The 20,553-nt window shown below is 42.1% G+C and overlaps 1 long non-coding RNA gene across 1 annotated transcript; it reads left to right on the top strand.

Moving 5' to 3' along the window:
• Positions 1 to 328: 328 nt before the first annotated feature.
• On the top strand, positions 329 to 18,027 carry LOC146431548 (uncharacterized). The gene is made up of 3 exons (XR_014854684.1): positions 329 to 464; positions 14,470 to 14,571; positions 14,686 to 18,027. It is a non-coding gene; the product is annotated as an uncharacterized LOC146431548 (long non-coding RNA).
• The last annotated feature ends 2,526 nt before the right edge of the window (positions 18,028 to 20,553 follow it).

Genomic DNA, 20,553 nt, shown 5'->3' with positions numbered 1-20,553 from the left:
AGTAATGTAGTTGGATTTTTTTTTAATGAAACAAAAAATCTTTCTTCCTCATTGTCATGCCTTAGCCCCGCTTTCTGGAGTAGTTATGAAAATTGCCAGCAGAGTTGCCTTAGCATTTCAGCTGGGGAAAGTGTCAATGCTTCAGTAACTTGGTAAATATCTTGATTTAGCTGACTGCTGCTGTTGTGGTATTTTCAGGGCCCTGAAGGTACTGGTGAGTCTTAAGGACCCTGACCAGCCTCACCTGCTGCCTCCACCCTCTCCAGGAGGCCTAGGAGCCCATTTAAGCTCAGCCAGGGAAACATGCTCCTTTCTGGGAGCTGAGCTAGAGGATGCTGGTCTTCAGCTGCATGATGGCCCCACTCATCCTGACCACAGACTGCCTTCCAGCCTGACCTCCCCGTGATCTTCCTTATGGCCTGGACTCTGTAAGGACCTGGTCTCCATCTGCAGGTCTCACTCAGGTACTGGAGAAAGGGGCTCTGACTCATGGGGAGCTCCCACCCCACTCTGGCAGAGGGGCAGGATGTTCCTGTTGGAGCTTCTCCCCCAGGGAGAGTGCAGACCTCACTGCTCCCCAGCAATATCCAGAGGAATAATAACCCATGGGGTCCCACTCTGCTCCTGGGAGGGATGAGGTGCTGTTGCCCTCGCTTTGCATGCAGGGGAAGCAAAGCACAGATCTCATGGGTGTGCCACTGGAGCTGGAGACGTGAGAGGGAAAGAATCAGGAGAAATGACTCATGGCAACTCCCTTGCACCAGTGGTAGTGGTGCAACTGGTTTTGGCTTCTGGATAAAGTTAAACCAAACATCTCACCAGTGCCAATTGCTGTGTTGTTTACGGTAAATGGGATTGGGTAAACAAAGCAACTGCAAAGACTTCCAGTAAAAATGAAAGGTCAGGCTGCATGACAGAGTAGTAAAAGGGTGTTTGCAATGCCAGTGTCCCCAGGCTTCTGCAGTGGGCATTCATCTACCAGAACAATAGTTCTCATGCATTACCTTTGCTAAAAGAAGAGATATGAAGGCAGGATGCTTCACACATACACAGCTGATGTGCAAATAAGGTTTGCTGATGATGGTACTGTAACATCCAAGGCTGGAGAAGTGCTTGGGCTCAGCTGGGATGGTTGTTTTCCTTACCAAAGGGGTGGTTGCTGCTGCTCTACGTGCACTCTCAGTAAATCCACAAACCACAGCCCTGGCAGTGAAGGTGTTGGGTTTGTCATTTTTGGAGGAATGTTTTTGTGTGATGGTATGACATGAAGTCTCTGTTTCATGCAGTCACCATGCCCACCTTGAAAAAACATACTTTCAAATTTACTTATAAGCTCTTATCTCCTCTTTCACCATCCAAGTTTTTTCCCTTCTTTATGGGAAGAGGGAAAATGATGCTCTTCTAAAGGTACTGAGAAACCTGACTACCTATGGTGCTTCTAACATCTCAGCATAGGATATTGTAGAAATGAGGCAAAACATTACCCAAAGGGTGTTCATTTGTGTCTGATGCTATGGATAGAAAGCCTATGGGAATCTTTGCATCCTGTGTACCAGGATTATTTCTTTTGCTTCAAAAGATATGGGATTTTTGTGGATGTAAACATTATTCTTTTGTTTAAAGTTGTGCTTCCATCAACATTTCAAATCTGATTTATGGGTAGATACAGACAAATATCCTGGTTTCACTATAAAGTGGAAAAAATTCATCCAGGATTTCTTCTCAGATTTCTCTTTGCATATTTCTGAGTTTCTTCCTTGCAAATAGATTTAAGCACAAGTGTCAAGAAAGCTCTTGCTGATGTCATGTGGTTCCAGCTCAAAAACTTCAGAAACATCTTAAAAGTTTGTTGTTGTCCTTCAGATCAGGACTTTCGTTTGTTCTACTCTGCTCAAGTCAGTAAGAGTTTTTTCTTAGCAAAAGAACATAAACTCTTATTTTGACAGATGCAAAAGCTTTCTCAGCCTTCAGGCTTTCCTATTGTAAAGCCCAATTGCATTAGGTAAATTAGGAGAGCTAAAAGAAAATAAGTATCACATTTTAAAGAAGTACAAAGCAGAACAAAAGAATAAATTGTTACTTTGCATAAGTTAATATTTAAGGAGCACATCTCAGGCAAGGCAAAGCCATAATCAACACCAAAGCAGAATCGCCCTTAAACTTTTTAGTGAAGAAATTAATAGAAGCCTTGTGCTTTTCCTGAGATGTTTGTGTTTTGGTTGTGTTAATATTCTTTCCATGATGGTGTCTACGTGAGAATTGGAGATAAAATAAGACAGATGTACTGACCATGGTTACCAAGGGAGCAGTTTCCTTAGCAATGGCAAAGCAGTTGTCAAAGCAGTCAATGTTCCCTCTCTCTCTCTCACATGACTTGTTTTTACTAGTTTGCATAGCTTGGTTACACAAACAGCTCATCACAAACCTCTCCCAAATTTCCAGGCTCAGGCAAACAAGGCCTAGGTGGGTCATTCATCAGAGCAGCCTGTTTTTAGTTCAGCTTCTACCTGAAGCTTTTCTTCTTGATAATTTTTTCATAAACACTTGCCATCTAAAGAACATGAAAGTCATCCAAATGGAAACATAACCCCATAGTGCACATTCAGATAAAAAGATATGGAGGTGGGTGAGGAGCATAAAACTGCCACCTGTCCAAAGCACCAGTCCTTCCCTGTTAAGGATAAAGATGGCAGCTAAAATCCTCCCTATAAATAGGTCTTGTAACTGCCTCCATGAAATGGTTATTATCTGAGAGTGAAGGCAGTGTGCTCCTGCCATCCTCACTGAGGCTGAAGAGTGTATTATGCTGCACTATAACACTTATCACTCTCTGTGGGTGCCTCTGGTGGTGGCCATAAGTGTGTGAGGTCCCTGAACCACGTCCAGAATGGCCCAGCTGAGGCCATTACCCAGCGGGTGTCTCCTCCCTGACTGCAGGCTGGAGCTCACAGCCACCTCCACACCCTCCTCCCAAAGCCCATCAGGCTCCCAGGGCCAGCAGGGAGGTGAGATGGGCTCATGCTGCTCTGTGGAAGGGATCAGCTCGAAAAGGTCTCATAAACTACTAGCAACACCCTGCAATGTGTGGCTCTAGGCACTGTGAGCACCAAACCCAAAGTTATTCAACCTCAGCAAAATACCAAAACCATCATGGAAATGATGAAACTTTTTCCCATTCTGTATTTAAGTTAAGAAGTTAGTTTTCATCAAAATTTGATGAAAAAGTGTTGTGTCAGTAGCCCTGTAAGGCAGAGACAAGTCTGTAGTGGTGGTTGCAAGAGGTGCAGCTTGTTCTGGCAATTTGCATTAGGAAATAAGTGTTTTCCTGCCTCTATTTCCAAAGAAGGGCTAAACTGTTTCATCTGAAATATGTCTAAATTCCTATATGAAGACATTTCCAGGGAATTCCTAGTTGCAGGCTATCAAGGGGTACTTTTAAAGTCAAAAATGCTTCTATAAAAAGCAATATTAATATAACCAAGTACTGTCAACTGGAGTATCACAGAGAAAATACTGACTGGACCACTTCTGGCTAAATTCTGGGTTTAAAAATGCCAGTTTGATGTCATTGCTATGATCTGTCATTTGAAATCATTTGCTATCAAACACCACCTGAGAATTTTCCAATAATTCATCTACTCTCTGTCTATTCTTTTCCAACCCATAGCTAAAATTCATTCATACTCATTTTCCAACACATCCTTGTTTACTGCCTGCAACAAGTGTGGATCTTTTTGTTCAGGCTGTCTGGAATTTAACTAGACACTGATAAAGAGAAGGAAAAGTGTGGGGTGTGTGCACACAGAGCTGTGGCCCCCCTGCTCACAGCTTGGTGCCATGGGCTAGGTGACAACTACATCTGTGCTCCTCCTAGAGCCTTTCACTCCATGACTGTAATATTCATGATGCACTGCTCCAGGTGAAGTTAGGAGTTTTCTTGGGCTTTGTTTACAAATACTTCTAGCAGGAATCTGACAGATTCATCTGAAGGCACAGAGCAAGCTGGGAATGCAATATCAGGTAGAAGTGTTGCTGGCCTCTGATGTGACTCCTGTGTCCTTGCTTACAGATTCTGGACAGGGAGGGGGAGCAGGGTGAGGGTTAGGAGCACTGTGAGACCTGTGAATGCTGTAAGCAGAATTTGTCTCTCATCTGCTTTATTGGGAAAGCTTCATGGAAAGGGAGGGAAAAGGCCATGGCATGTTTCTTAGTTATTTCCTCTATTCCACATCAAGGCAGTTTCAAATTCAGAGAATCTCACAGTCCTTGAAGTCAATAAATCTTCACAATCCCTGTGAAAACCAGTATTTTTGTGTGGAAAGGTAAAAGCTTCATAAAATTAAATCATGTTCAAAAATGAGACACTCCTTCCTTTAGAGGAAATAGTGGAAGCTCTTATTTCTGCTGTGCACAAAATATGAATATGCAGCTTGCTTTTAAAAGTTTTTGGGAATGGAGGAAGGAAAGCTCCAGGAGGGAAGAGTGAAAAGTGGCAGCCATCCAGCTGATGGAAGAAGGCAGCAAGAGGGAAGGACTCAGACTGCTTCTGCAAAGAGGAAGTTTGCAGTTTTAGCTGCAGGAGGAACACACCCTGAGGCCAACCACAGCCCTGAGTCATGTCAAAATCCCATACCCCATGTGGCCACCCTTCCATCCCTCCACAGCCCTTTTACCTCAAACCCCAAAGACAAGCTGATGAAAAGGCAGAGGTGTGACTCACCTGGGTGAGCAGTTTGCCAGGACAGTGCCTGATCCTCATCTCCCAACCCTGCCAGTCCCTAATTCAGCAACCCCTCCCTCACCCCTCAGGGACCCCCAATTACCAAAGTGGCAGCTGTGCACTTCACTTGCCTCTGGTTGAGCTGATTTTTTACCATTACAGTCCCAACCACCTGCTGTGCATTTGATGTAACTTTTCAATTAACATTCCCTGAGGATTTGTGGTCTTGTGTATGTGTTCCAGCCCCGACCATCCCCACACCCAGCACCCCTGGGCCATGTAAAAACACCAACACATCCTGCAGAAACACATCAGGCACAGGTTTAATGGCACCCACCGAAATTCCTCTGGTTAGAGGCGTGTAAACATGCCTGGAAAGGAGAAGAGAGACCTAAATGCAGAAGCAAAGTGTTATTGAATGTGACTAGTGCCACTCACACAGACAGGCACAGGATTCCAGCCCGGCAAATGAAGGTGGATATGATAACTGCACCAGGCAGGAGCAGAAGCAAAGCTGTCCTTCTCGATATCAGGGGACCACAAACAGTCCAGGAGCAGAGTAAGTTTTGCTGACAGGTTACATAAGAATAAACAAAACTAAAGCAATAAGAATCAAAAAGAAAAACCAGGCCATTTGCACCACGCTGAGATGGTTTTCAGATCTGACATCTCAGCTGAATACAACTCATTTTCAATTGCCTGAAGTCTTGTTGGAAATCCTTGCTTGGCTCAGTTTTGTGGTGTTTGCTCTTTTACTTGCATCTTTATTTGCAGCTCACAAAGGAAGGCTATTTGTTATTGTTTGTGGGCCCAAGTGTATGAAATATTTGGCAACAATCTTGAGTAGGGTTTAAAACTTCAGGCATGTGCCAAAAGGGGAAAAGACCTGTTTCAGAGGGAGTTTCATTTGTGTCCTCACTGCAGAGCTGAGTGCTCATCAAAAAGGTTTTAAAGTGGTTGGGTTTAGCCCTGTGGAGTTTGCTGGTGATATGTCATTGGGTGTAAAGGCTGAGAATGCCAGCATGTTGGAAGACCAGAATTCAGGAGAAAGAACTGGAATTAAGAGAAGTTGGTAGGTGAATTATTGTCAAGAATGGGATAGATAAACTGAAATGTGAATATTAAATCACTTACAAACAGGAAATGATGATTGAGCTGCAGGTGGGGAATAACTGAAAAGAAGAAAATCTTTAACTGAGATATTGCATCTATGGCTTGAGAAAATGAGGGTGCAGCAACAGAGAGGGGGAAAGGAGATGAAAATAAGCTGAGGACAAAAGTGACAGAAGAGAAGTAAAGAACAACATAGGAAGAGTAACATCCATGAAATCAAGTGGTTGTTTTAGGGTATTGTGATGTGGGGAAGGCAGAGTAAATTGCAGAGCATCTGTCTGTGAAATACCAATATACCCAGTATAGACTGCTCTGGGAAGATGGGTCCTGGCACAGTTTGGGGATTGATTCATCAGTTTAGAGTAAAAATTAAATCAGGGTCATTATTAATGCTAATACAATTCCACAAATTTATCTCAGGTCAATATATTTTGCAGATTTCTGAAATTAACGATAAAAGCCCAATAAGTAAGAACTGTGTCCTCACTATCACTTGTGACAAAGGAACCAATATGCATTTCCAAACCCATGTAGCCACCCTAGGACAAAGCTGTATTAGCACCAGCCTTCAGTGAGTAACCTTAGAGATGGCAGGAATTCAGGCCTTTATTGCCATGGCTAAAAGTACTTGCATGTGGTGCAGAACATTTTTTGGCATGATAGATATTTGTTTATGCTTCCATTTGGCAGAATGGGTTTTTAAGTTAGCTCATAAATAGCACTTTGCTGTGGACATACCTTAGAAAAATGCCATCTAATTAACTGTGTTAGCTCAAAAATAAAAATTAAAGTCAACTGAAATATTAAGGAGTTCACATTTTCAACGCTTCATCATTTAGCTGTACAGCTCCCATTAACAACAATGGGAGTCACGCAGCTAAATCACCTCCCATTGCTTATGAAATGTACCCCTAAGGTATGCAAATCAGCTGCTGTGCCCTTGCTGTAAAGGGAGTTGGCTTGGTGGTGGGTTGGGCTGTTGGGTTGGTTTTTTTTTTTCAATTAAAATTCTGTGAGGATTTGCAGCTCTCGTGGCACACGTTTGAGTGCCTGATGTTCCCACGTCTGTCACCTCTAGGGCGCACTGCTGCAGCTCTCCTGCTCCGTGTCCCATCCCAAAATCCTGGGTGCTGCAGGATGTGTTCCATGTCCCATGCCAAAATCCTGGGTGCTGCAGGACCTGTTCTGTATCCATCCCAAAATCCTGGGTGCTGCAGGACCTGCTCCGTGTCCCATCCCAAAATCCTGGGTAATGCAGCTCTCCTGCTCCATATCTCATCCCAGAATCCTGGGGGCAGCAGGATGGGGAAGCTTTGGTGGAGGGAGTCCTAGAAAATGCCCAAAGGAGCTGGGAGCTTGGGCTCAGTGCTGGGCTAAGGATTTCAGAAGGATCCCCCAGTACTGTTAAGGGCCCCAGAGTTTTTTCCTGGCAATTAGTCAAGGTTTACCATGGAATGGAGGAAGCTGCTCCAGAGCTCACACCAGAGTCTGACTTTCAACATTGCAAGTTTCCCTGTTTTCCAAACCATCCCCTCATTTACATGTTTGGAGGAGAAACTGGGTTTTAAAAGGCAGTTATTTGCTACCCCTGACCCCTCAACACACACACATGACTCAAAATGCCCCAAAAATGTGGTTGTAAAGTCACAGAGCTTACTTTCAGCCAGCATTAATCAACAGAGCACCAACCAAAGTTACTGGGATAATGATGATTTATTTCACTGTTAATAGCGTGCCAGGTAGAAAAATCTCTTTGCACAACCAGCAGCCTGCTGGGTTGCCATCTCAGAAATCATTCTGGGGGGCTGGAAGTGTGCTGAGGTGCCAGCATTTGGCATGATCAAGGCTAAAGGTTTGGACTGAGCTGCCTGGTCCTAATTTCCAACCTTAGGAAATGTTGACATGGGGACTTTGCAAGGAGCCATAATTTAACATAGAGAATTGTTTAATATTAGGCTGCAAGGGTTTCCCATGTCATGACTGTAATAGAATTTGTTTCATTATTAAGTGTAGCATATTAATTTATTTGCTGCTATTAATATGCTGCTTTCACATCAACAAGAAGAAACACAAGTTACCTTTTGTCTCTGTACAGTGCCTTTGAATTAGAAGTATTAATTCCAAGGTTTGTCTAAGTTTGCATGCTTATTTCTCTAACTGTAGCAATTATTTCATGACTCGTAATGCCACTGATATGATAAACAATATTTATGCCTCACTGTAAAACATTTTATAACTTTCTTTTAATTGCCTTCGCAGTCTTTAAAACTGGAGCTTAGCACTTCAATAATAAGCTTATTAATTTGTTTAGCATTTAAGTTCTTACAAAGAAAGAGACAAGCATTAATTTTGTTTAGTTAAAACAAGCTTTGCTTTTGAACAGCAGGTGGTAATTGAAACAAAACAAGGGCTCATTAGAGGAGCGTCTGGTGGCTCATGATACAAACAGAGCACACTACAAAACCCAAACACAAGAGCCCTGAAATAAAGTGGTCATCATCTAATTAACAGAACATGTTTTAATTACTGGGTAAACCATGCAGCGCAGTGTGTCAATTTAACTGATGTGCTAAGTGCCAGTTTACAATATCAGAAACAGACAAATAATTGGAATCTAATTACATCCAGGTCTATTGCACACCAGTGCCTCAAGCCCATCTTAATAAACAAGTTTTTACATCAAACCATGAATAGCAAATACAGCCATGCTGTTAATTGCTACATTGTGATATTGGGACTTTGCCAGCTTTGACTATTAAAATAAGCTCTTGTGTGGATTGCAGTTGCTCTGCTACGCTTTAATTAGAATCAAATGAGAGGCAGAGATCGGGCTGTATTACTGCAATTCAATATATGTAAATAAGATAACTGGCTAATCTTTTTATTTTATTTCTGAGCCTCCATGCAATAGGCGGTTTAGTTATGGTAATAGGTTATCACTTTGCAAATGAAGTAGGCCCGCACTGTGAGATGAATCAAGAAACATGTAATCTTTACCAGGAATCCTAAATATTCTACATTGCCCAAAGTGGGAGCACAGGGACCTAGGGGGGTGTGAAAGGTTTTGCTCCAGCCTTCACATAAGCAGGGGGTGAAGGAGTTTGTAAATGGAAGGGTTTTGCCTTAAATATGTATCTGAATAAACAAATTACTGCAAAATAAGTAACATCCAGTACTAACAGTGAAAGTCCTGATTTGCCCTGCACTCTTTCAGTTTTGCATTTCTGTGTGTTGGTGATATAATATCAGCACAGCTCTGAAGAAATTGGCTGGTGAATCATGCCCAGTTTGGCAAAGCCCCAGACACAGATCTTGGTGTTTGACATGCTATTAAAAAAAAAAGGACCCTAACAAATTTTTAAGCAGGAAGCTTGAAATGTTTTTGGGAGTGTACACTTTCTGCAGTGTAATTATTTCTGTAACCTTACTTTCAGGGCATTTTGTTTTCTGATGTGTTTATTTATAACTGGGGGAGACTTGTGGTGTTCACATGGCAGCAGTTTGTGTGGTAGAAGGAACTAATATTCATAGCAGTGCGAGTAATAATCTTCTAAAAAGGGGCTTTTTGGGGTTTGGCAAGGTCTGGAGGGCTACTTTCTGAAAAGGTGCCAAGACCTATTGAGGTAGAAAGGTGAGGTTGATGTGGTTGCTATGCCTGGTACATAGGAGCATGTTGGGATGGTCATGGCTACTGTCTAGACTGTGTAGTTTAATTTTACGTCAAGATATGTCCTACAACTTAACATTTCACACTGTCCATGGTTGATGCTGTTTGCCAAAGAGCTAATTAGGGATTCAGAAAACCAGAGTATGGAAATGAAATCCAGGAGAGGGACCATTTTCTTAGTATTTTATAGAACATGGGAGGAAATAATAATGCTGTTGGTAGAGAAATTACTATGTAATGATCTCCTGGGAAGATACCCTTATGTTTCATTAGAATAGTAATTAGACTTGGGACGACCTTAGGAAAACCTACCTCATGCGCAAGCTCGTTCTCTTTTTGTGTTTTGCTTTTTTATAAGCTTACTAAAGTTCCTAGACATGCAAGCCTAGGGCAGTCTTAAATTAAGGCAAGGGACAAAACAATGATGCTTTTAAAAGTGTTGTTCTGGGACTCTCAGAGAACAAGCAAGTCAAGGTACAAATTACCTAATTACTTGTGGTTGTTGAGCTTTTTGTTGGAAAGATCATATAACTAATTTTCTGATCGTCTTTCTTTTATTCAGTCTTTGAGGGAGAGGCTGTTTAACTTATTTTTAAAGCAAAAATGTGATGTGGATATTCTGGGACATTAAGGTTTCTTTTTTTGATCTGCCATTCTTCTGCTTCCTCCTGACCAGGGACTTTTTAGGAAAGCTGGTCAGAGAGAACCCCTTGGGTCATTGAGCCCAATCTCCTGCAATGTACAGGAAATGTTTAGTTTAAAGGTCTGTGAAGCATCTCCTCTGCTTGACCCTAACTCTTTGAATTGCAAAGCCCCTTCCCAACCCTCTATTACAAACTGGACCTGTAGTGAGAGACCCAAAGTGCCCACTGTAGCGTGGCACTGGGGGAAGGCAGCAGGGACCGAGAGCATCGCCTGCCAGCTCTGTGTTCTGCAGAGTCAAACCTCCTGTCTTGGTTCAGAGATCTTGGAAAGCTGCTTGTGAACACAGGATTTTGTGGAATCATGTCGTTCCTCAGTGCGAATTCTTCTTACATTGGTGCACGCTTTTGTATCCACTGTCTTGCAAAATATTTGGTGGCAAATTTGCTTAATTGTGTCAGTGGTCAAACCTGTGTCATCTGTAATGTTCAGAAACTCATGGGCACAATCAAATATGAGTGCCAGGAAGACTAAGAATCACATGGCTTTTTAGAAAACCTCAGCCTTCAGTTGAAGAGCCTAGATGCAGTTTCACAGTTAAATAAATACGAACGTTTAAACTTCGTATCTCACTTTCACTTTATTTTATGCATAAACCCTGTATATAATCAAAGGATAGGTAAAAAATTATAGATAACTCACTACAAAATAAAAGCAAGTAGTTCTTTTAGTTCTTCTGGTCATTTTTTTCCCTGTACTAAGTCTTGCAGCAGTTAATTTCAATATTCATGTTAAGGTTCAACCAGAGAGAGATAATTTTGAATCCTAGCCCTGTTTAATCCAGTGCTTAGTCTAGTGAAGTTTCCCTGGCTATACATTAGGATGAAATTAGAATTAAGTGCAAAATATTCATACAAATTTCTCTGCAGTGCATGGGATGAGGAAATAAAGGAGCTTGAAAAGCAAGCTACTTTCAAAGATGATAATTCCGTATGATAAGTTTTGTACTAGTGTCATATACAGCCAGCAAGGAAATGCTTCAAAATCGGAGGCATTGCATTTCATGCTATTTCATGTCAAAGATGCATGACTGAAAAATTCCTATTAAAAACATGAAAACATGCCAAACGCAGAAAAGTGAACAACTGAGCAAAAAGTGAGACAAAGTGTTACTAATGTCTGCCAACTGGTATTATTCACAAGTACCATCAATCACACATGAGCAACCTCCAATGCTGCCCCCCCAGAACACGAAAACCCAGCTCACCCCTAACTTCTGGTAGCACAGTTATCCTGTTTGTGGTTAAGATTTCCTTTATTGTTCAGAGATTTCCTCCAGTTCTGTGCATCTATTTTAACCCTAGCCAGTCATGTTGAAGCTGACAGGAAAAGGGAAGAAAAACCTATTCAATTAAAACATCTTTACTGCTATTTAGAATGCAGATGAGCCCCTCAGCAATGAGGAAATTAGTATTTTATGGTGAAGCATTTATATAGTTTATTCTATATTTGAACCATAATAAATTACATCCATTTTTTACAAGAATTATAACTGACATGCTGTCAGAGCTGTACATGTACAGCCTTAGAAATATACATAATACTTTGAAAGCTGTCACATTCAGTACAGTTGTAAACATCACCCTGGGTTACCAAACTGTTATCTTTAGGTTTACTTCTTCGGATAAACCACGGGATCTTCGCACATCTCAACCAGAAGAAAATCAATTCTCCCTCAAACAGTTGCACAGCAGTTTACCACCCGTGCTTAAATGCACAGCCTTGTACTAGCTTAGATCCCAGTTTGGGTCTGTTTGCAAAACAGCCTCAGTCATGGGCTTTGAGTTAGGTCTGGGAGAGCACCAGAGTGTCTCAGTGTCCTCTCTCATGCTGGCATTCTTCAATCCAAAAGTAACACTGTGGTCCTAAATGATGCCTTTTGCTGAAGAATATTCAGATGTCTGTACAAGATTACAATGCTATTTCTGCAGGGTCACTTTTGTATACTGATCCTTTTGAAACACTGTGTATTGACCTGTTTTCATAAGTTTGCTGAATTGTTTTAAAAATATTATTGGAGAATCCTAATGTTGCAATGGGATTCTCTAGGAGGGTTCCTATTCTACAGGAATGACATTACTCTTGACTATGTTCTTTAGGATGCTGGAAAAAGCTCCCTCAAATGTTACCTAGTAATTGAAAATCCTTATATTTTTTTCCTTTGTATGCATAATATTCTACTTCACAGTACAAACCCAACGCAAAAAGAATAAGGGTTTCCAACTGGAAATTTGATATAATTAATGAACCCAGGCCTCGAATGAAGATGATTTTATACAGAATGTGGTTCAGCTTCAGCTGCAGAAAGATGTGTTTAAATGGCATCACCTCTGCATTCAGAGGACTTTAGTCATAATCCTGCAGGGAGTTATTTGCTTACAGACATCTTGCTCAAAACAAACTCAAAGGCTTCAGTGGGACTCGAGGTACTGCCATGGTCCTGAAAGACTCATAGGGATGGAGAGCAAGCAAGGCTAGACGAAGCTAGCACTGGAGAAAAATGCTTGAACAGCAGGAGGGATGTGAATTCAGGTTTTGAGTCCTGAGGAGAGCCTGAAGCTTGGGCACTGGTGGCTTCTGCCTGACTGCTCCATCCAGATGGGGCCTTTGGGTCTGACTGGAGCTTGAGACACCAGGGAGCCAGAAGGTCAAAAGAATGAGGCAAAGCAAACAGATTAGCTGCCATCAGAGCTCAGCAATGGTGGACTTGGGCATGTGGGTGGAATTCAGGTGCCTCCACCCCATCTCAGCTGGCACCATCTCCTTCTAGGATAACCTCTAAGAGCCTGCCAGCACTGCCAGGTAATGCCATTTCTTTTTTTTACTTTGGGTGGTAGAGGTCTACACCAGAAAACTCCTTGGATGGAGTTGGAGGCTTTTCCATCACAGAGCAGGAACGTGTCTTGCATTTTTCCAGTCTGAGGTCTGGCAGCACCAAAAGCTGTTGCTGTGCTGGGCTCTGTAGCAGAGAGAGGAGAGGAGCCCCAGGAGCACCCATGACTGTGCACAGCAACACTTACCCTGTTGGTACAGTTAATTTCCTCCTCTCTTTGAACCATCTAAATTCAGCGGGCATCACCCTTCTGCTATTTATGTAAATGTTTAGATTAGGTAATATTTTATTCTACAGTGAATGACACCATAATCCTCCTTATTCTTCTCGTTTATCATAAATATTTAGTTTGTTTTTAGCTTGTGGGACTAAACACAACATCGTTTTCATTACTGTGAAATCTTCCCCTTTTCTTCTCCTGCAAGCATCCCTGGTCCCCTGGCAGTACTCTGCCTCCCAGAACATGCTAATATTGCTTGCATTACTGCAGGATTACCACAATGAAGTATACACTTGGTATTATAATTCATAATGTTGCTTTAAAAGATTAACCACTCCCACGGCTGTGTCTGGTAATTACAGAGCAGACTTTCTTTCTTTCTTTTTCTTTTTTTTTTAACAAAGAACAGCATGCACAAAATGACTGGCAAGGAGGTAAGTGGGGTGTGCTTTGTTTTTCAACCTCAGAGAAAACCAGATGCAAAATTGATAAAGGGGAATGAGAGTGGGTTTTAAGCTGAGATACTTCAGTATATTAGTAATTTAACAGATTTCTGTGAAGGAGATGGCACTGTCGGCCCCTGGAATGTCACAGACTGATGCAATTGGCAATTGCAAGCTCAGATGACTTTCGTGAACAACCCCAAAATAATTAATAGGCCTTCTGGAGTTTTCCAGGCAAGTGAGTATGCTGGTGGAAGAGCAATAGTTAGTTTAGCCTGTCAAGGTTCATTCTTTTTCAAAACTCCAGTCCTCCCTTGATGCCCTCTAATGGTTTTTTGAAACACCAAAATGTTTTTGCATGAACAACATTACCCATTGTGTTTTAGTTAAATGCATTTCGATGTCAGACATACTCCTGGTTCAAAAATGTCTGTTCCCTACCCCTTCCTGGGGGGATCTCCAGGGAGGACAGCCAGATTGACTTTAATCGGCCAAAGACACAGGATGGGTTCTTAATGCGATAAACCAATCGAGTGTGCAAAGTCACATTAATATGTGGAAACTTGATCAGCTTTTATTAAGGGATCAGGAAATGCTTTAATTGCTGAGTGACAAGAGCATGTGTTTGTTTAATTGCTTGTTTGTGTTTGTTAAAGCCTTGAGGGATGTGGTAATTTGTCCCATTGTTGTTTAAAAATGTGGGTCTGGTGCCCAAACCAACAGCACAAACACTGGTCTTGTACCAAGTGTTGCTTCATCAATGTTTTCCAGGTTCCCATTTGGAGAGGATGGCAGCCTTTGGAGAAACAAAGTGGGATTCTCCTTCCAGTCTCTCCTCGCTTGGATTGTCCAGAGCTTCCACACTGTGAGAAGGTTGGAATTCTTGTACTTAAATGAGGAGTGGGGCACTGTCTGTAAAATAAAAGTAGCATTTAAAGGCTGCTGCATGGTAGAGCAACACTTAACAGGTTGTTCTGTCTTTCACAGCTGGAGATGTAATGGTTGCACGCTCCTGCATAAAACTCCTAAAAGATCTTGGAGCCTGAGGCAAAGTCCATTGAAGCTGTTGGTGTCTTGTTTGTTGGACTGGCCTTTGATCAGATGCTAATGCATAGCGATAGCTTTTCTATACCTTTCCTGAAAGGGGTTTTAGCATGGAATTGTTCCCTGCTGTAGGACTGCAGCAGTCCTTGGGATAGATCTTTCTTGGCTGGAGCTGACCACAAGCCCCGATGGTACAATGATGCCTGGCATTCCGTGCTGGGAAGAAGTATTAGGTTTGCTGTGAATTTACATGAAAAGTCCCTGGCTACCAATCATTCTAAATATAAAGCTTCCTGAGATCCTAATATTTCTTTCCCCAAAATTCTTGCCTTACTTTAGAAGTTAAGTTTTCCATCCAGGAGCACCACCTGGAAAAGCTTTCCTTCCTGTTTTCTCTAAATTAGCCATTTTAAATACTTTCTTGATGGAGGAAGATAGAGGGTCACTGATGATTAGGATTATAACTGGCTTTCCAGATCAGTATCCAGCACTGAGAATGCATCTACTTCTGTAGAAGGAGCCTAGGAAAAGTCGTATCAATATACATTACAGGCTTGTCATAACTCACTCATTTCCTATTTCAAACAGGAGGAAATATACTTGAACATATCTGTTGTATCTGTCAAGACTTCTCATTTGTCAAACTATTAGTGGTCCCTCTGTCAACATAAATAAATCTGTCCATAAATCTTGACAGGTATAATCATTTGTTGCATTTGAAAGGCAAGTCTCTAACATTAGACCCCTTTTGATTCCTAACATGATTATCTTTAAAGAAAGACATTTCAGATGCCTTCTGAATCTGGCCTCTGTCAAATGATTTCCCTGCTCTTGCTGAGTTATCTACTCATATGAAGTAAGCAAAGGCATAGTTCCTGCTGTCAGCTCTCCTGAAGACCACACGAATCACCAGCACCACAGCAGCACTGAGGCCTCATCCTGCAAGTGATTATGTCCTGTTTGTCAGACCAGGCTCCTGATACACTTATTGTTCTTTACAGCTAGGCTTTCTCATTCCTATTCTGAGCCATTCTTCTGGCACCACTTGTCCTTTCTTTACTTCTGGGAAGCTATCGAAGAACATTCTTTGAAGGTATTCCATAGGATGCTGCTGATCTTTCCAGCACTGTTGTTGTTGGCAAACAATCCATACCCATACAAGAGAATTGAGCCTCTGAAATGGCTGCTAAAATGTGGGCTGGCATAACTTAAGGTTGAATTCCATAAATCCAATGCATGCTCTGCAAGTTTCCCCACTGCTCTGGGGCACACTGAGCAGCTCCAGCCTCACAAGGCTCTCCAAGGAAATATGAAGTGACCTTATTTCTGTGCTTGATGGCCTAATGATAGTAATTTTGCCTGCCTGATGAAGTTAACAGCCCTCTGGCATTCACCAAGCTGGAATATGAAGTGGAGATCTTTGGCCAGAGCTTGGTGTCTCAGCAGACAGCTCTGGCACATGACCCGAAAACTGGTCAGTGCATGAGTACCAAAAGTGAGTCCACAGCTAGGATGGCTTCCTAGTATTCCAGGCTGCATGGAAAACCTAAAGCACAGGCTTTGCAAATAAGAATGAGTCAGGAGGTTGCTAGGGCTGGGCTTGTGGGAGCTGCACAGTAAAGAGTGGATCCCCAGGGAGCTCCAGCAGGAGCCAAGGTGGTTGGTATCCGAGCTCCTGCGGTGTCACAGGCGTGCCCAACTTACACAGCCACGGGAAATTAGCTGGTGAATGCTGGAGGAACCCAAGTCTAATGTTTTCCCTTTGGTCTTCTGACAGTGAAGGGAGGAAAGCTCTAGTGCTTTTTTTGCATAAAATGTATTTAAAGTTCTAAATCTTCTCTCTTTCAAATTTCCACTCCTTCAAATCATCTGCGGTTTGCTACAGGAAAGATTTTTAATTGACAGAATTTCAACCTGTGCTCCAAAGAGACTCATTACTTCACAGATTCTTTAACTTCCTGGGGCCTTGACGTCATGGGGATATTTGTCGGTTTCTTCAGTGGATCCTTACCACTAAAAGTAATTTTTTGATGAGCTGCAGAAGAAGCCTCTGTACCAAAAATTTTCTCCAGACCTGAAGATGTACAGGATGTCCAGATGCAGGGTGCCAAAATGCATCTGTTAGATAAGGTTCCCATCTGAATCACAGCTCTCAATGCAGTCGCTGATTAAACAGCATTTTTTTCCACGTTGAGTCACAATTTAGGATAATATTCCACTGGAACAGGCAATATGCCAGAGCCATAGACATCTAGTTTGCAATATCCACATAGTAGGCTGGAAGAAAGGGGGAGAGTTCAGTCCTTCATTTCAAGGCAGGGAACCTAGAAAAATATTTGGTTACTTTTGTGTACCAAATCTGTTTGAATTAAAATACTTAGAAATATATAGTTAAAGAGGGCACTTGCCTACAGCCTCGCTGACAAAACTCCTGGTTTGTGAAATTTGTTGAAGTCAGGGAGATAAACACGTTGCTTTTATGAGGCTGCATGATATGGGCATGGGCTTAAAAAAAGAATATAAGTTCATCTGGGTTCACAGAGACACCTGCACATGGTGACACCACTGGAGGGTCTGCAGTACTCTGCAGCCCCCAGGTGAGAGCTTCTGAGGGGCTGTATTCTGGAGGTGGATGCCGAAATTGCTGTACCCTGGCCTTTTGCATCGGTGCCTATCAGTGCTCCCTGCACAACCAGCACCCACGAGCTCCCACCACTGCTGTTCCTGGTGCTCTTTCCTGGGCCAGGAAGGATGCTGGGCTCTACAGCTTCCTTTTCTGTTGACTGGCAAGATGGTGCTTTGTCAGGTAACTGCTGTTGCCACCAACTGCAAAGCTCACTAGAGTATAATGACACCTTCTGAGCCGCTTCTTTTATGCGTTAACCTACTTGGAAACAGAGGCTCATGTGCAAATTCCCACTGTATTTTGTGAAGGCTGGAACATAAGCCAGATCTGAGCTGAATTTCCCCTTTCCAAGAGCCAGCTGAATCAAAATCCCCTGATGCAGACATCCCCAAATTTTATGGGTGCAAAAGATGTCTTGATCCAAATTTTGCAGTTTGCTCCCATCTCTGCTTAAAACATAAAATGTATGTTTTTAGGGAAAAAGGATATAAACATCTTGTTCATGTTTGAGCTGAGAATGTCTTTTTTCTGTAGGCTGTCAACACAACTTCAAATGCATGCAGCCTGTCCAATCTGACAGACAATTTGCATATTTGTGGAATGCTAATGCCAAGTTACTGTATACATTTGTACATGAAAGCATTAGAAAGTTTGAAGGATTAAAGGTGGAAATGTATCCCCCTCGGCCTCGATTAGAGATCAAGACAGCACATCAATAGATGGCAGACAAATAACTGCTGCTTTGCCGTTTGGAATGGCTTAACCCAAAAATAATAAAATCCAAGCTATTTCCTAGGACATAAATAGCTGAGGGCTTTACACGTGCTAATTGCCAGAGCGTTGTTTTAGCCTTTTGAGAGTGTAATGTGGAGTCTGGCACATCCAGTGTGAGCCCTCTGACACAGTGATTGTCCTTTTATTCTGCACAAGCTGCGTGCCTGGACCACAGCTAGAGCTCCCAGAGCCACCCCAGCCTAAGGCATCCATGCTGATGTCTAGGGCTGAGCCTTCCTCAGTTGCTCTCAGGTCCTGGAAAGTTCTTTGAGGCCAGATGGAGGTGCTTGGCCCGTGCAGAAGTGACTTAGTTTGCCATGAGAAGGGCGTCAGGAGGAGCAGCAGCAGGTGCTCAGCGGTTTTCCATAGAAAGATGATTGCTTGGCTGCATGCGTCAAGATATATTTTGGAGCCTGGCTCTAGACCCAGTGATTTGAAAATGGAGACTTGGAGTCTTAAAAACAAGATATGCTAAAGAACGGGTTTGCATGGTTCCTTCTAAGGATCAAAACCTGATACTATTTATTTTACTTGTGCTAAAAAATAACCTCAATAAGATGTTCTGCGTTGGCCAATGGATATAATTTAGGACCAGACATTGGCAGCACAGGACAGAGAATGCAGGAGCTAGTCAAATCCTTCCCCCAGTCTTTGATCCAAAACATGAATATTCCTTTGATTCAGAAAGGGTTTGGCCAGCCTTTTTTGCAAATGGTTGCACGTCTCTGCGTTTTCTGGCTGGGGGAAGTGGAAGTGGCAAAGCCTCAGATACCTGGGAACCAAGAGCTGAAAACTCTCCTGGAAACTTCTCATGGTCTAACGAAATTCCCGGGCCAGCTTCCAGCCTGAGCGGATGCAGACAATGAGCCAAAATGAACCACCAAATCTGTCGAGATTCAGCCGTCATTTACGAAAGAGAACTGGGATTTTCGAGGGAGTTTATAGGAGCTGAACACCCAAATCTCTTTAAATCCCAGTGGGAGTTTTTTCTCCTCTCTTTCATGTACTCCACTGAAAAGCCCTGTCTATTTATTTGAAATATTTTGAAGACCTCAGGCAGCACTTTCATTACAGACAAACCTCTCCACCAAAATTAGAAAATCACAAAGTTTTAGCTGCAGTCGCTGAAAATCTGTGATTTAACACACCTACCCAAAAAGCCCCAGGCTACACCAAAACTCTTGACCAGAGATAGCTCTGTGCTGTCACAAGACAGATCTATCTTTAGGTACCCCAGTTTGAAAACTTCACCCTTAATGTGTTCAGAAAAAGTACGTTGTTGTTTTAAAGTACATTACTCAAACGCTGAGATGCCTTCCTACTGGGAGCAGCGTTACAAAGCCGAGCTCTGCCTGGATGCCTATCCAGCATGGATCTGACAATTCACATGTAGGAAAAGGCCTCTCATGCATTCATAGTTTAGATGACCTCCATATATTTGTTTAAAAAATAATTAGGCTTGCTTAGCTTTTGTACTGTTGCATTTTCCTTTTTTTTTTTTTTTTTTAAAGTAGCTTTTCCTGTAGCACTCCCAGGCCAGTACAATGCTGGCTTTTAAAAGTGATTTGTCTGTTACCAGGCCGTTTTAAACTTTTACTTCCTAAGTCCTTGCAAACCAGCAATACAAGGAGACTAAAAAAAAAATCTCCTGGGGATTGTTTTTATAGTAACAGTGAAAGCTTAAAATGTTGCAGCGGCAGCCAAATTATTTTTTCTTTTAGTGGAAACAATACCAACAACTGGAGTCTACACACAAAACGGATTAAAGCTCCCCATAAAAATGACTAACAAATGAGTGCTACATTTCTTTTTATCATTTACTCTTTATAAAAAGCGACAGTTTGAAGGCTACTAATTTGGCACGTTATTTCCCCTCTATAGTCATGGTTGTTCAGTAATTAGAGGATATATAAAACATGGACATATACATTCTAGTGCAGTCCAACATTTTTGTGTGGTTTAAGATAAAGTCCATTTCCTTTCTTTCCCGCTAGCGGAAAGCAAGGTAGACATATCCAAAATTTAACTGCAGGACAAAGTTTGTTTTCAGGCAGAACTTTCAAGGACAGTCTCATGACAAAAGTCCAAGTCCTATTCACACTCCTAAATTGTTCAGAATGAGGATGTCCAAAGAAATCTAGTAACCTCAGGGCATACAGGAGTGTTTTCTCCCATGACTAAACAAATGACTTCTTGAGCACAGTTGAAATCAAACATTTAAAGTATTATTAATTACTAATGCTAATTGTTGAGAATTTTTTTTTAAAGTCATACGTGCTCTCCTTAGGTAAGTAATTACTTTTTAAAATCTATTACTAAATATGGTACTTGGTATCTAAGCCCTCCATCACTCTTGAAAATGGCACTTATGTTTTTAAGTCACTTCGTTTGGTTTTGAAATCTTTGCCTGC

This window comes from Lichenostomus cassidix, chromosome 12 (assembly GCF_008360975.1).
Source record: "Lichenostomus cassidix isolate B80296 chromosome 12, HeHo_3.0, whole genome shotgun sequence".
NCBI classification, from domain to species: Eukaryota; Metazoa; Chordata; class Aves; order Passeriformes; family Meliphagidae; genus Lichenostomus; species Lichenostomus cassidix.
This window is presented reverse-complemented; position numbering and strand designations above follow the sequence as displayed.